Source organism: Diorhabda sublineata, chromosome 1 (genome assembly GCF_026230105.1).
Source record: "Diorhabda sublineata isolate icDioSubl1.1 chromosome 1, icDioSubl1.1, whole genome shotgun sequence".
Taxonomy (NCBI): Eukaryota; Metazoa; Arthropoda; class Insecta; order Coleoptera; family Chrysomelidae; genus Diorhabda; species Diorhabda sublineata.
This window is the reverse complement of record NC_079474.1, coordinates 36,205,344-36,205,667: the sequence shown is the minus strand read 5'-3', so window position 1 is coordinate 36,205,667 and position 324 is coordinate 36,205,344.

Sequence of the window (324 nt, the reverse complement as noted above, 5' to 3'; positions counted from 1 at the left end):
ATGGTGAAAGGTGACAATTGACAATGCTAACAAATCGTCAAGGCCGAAGACAAGTCTTTGTGTATAAGCTATGCAACCAAATCTACATATATGCAGTTTTAGATATTTTCAATACAGAAAGTACAACATATTTCAATTCATGAAAACGGCGATATATGCTTTTATTATTAAATTTAAAAAAATGTAGTTGTAATTAATATTAATTATTTTAATACAAACTTACAATTATGAATTGTATATAGCTCCGTCTCGCCAGCAACTCAAAGTCGGAAAATTGCATTTAGAAAATGCCAAAAATAGGTGCTTTTTAGGTGCTAATTAGGT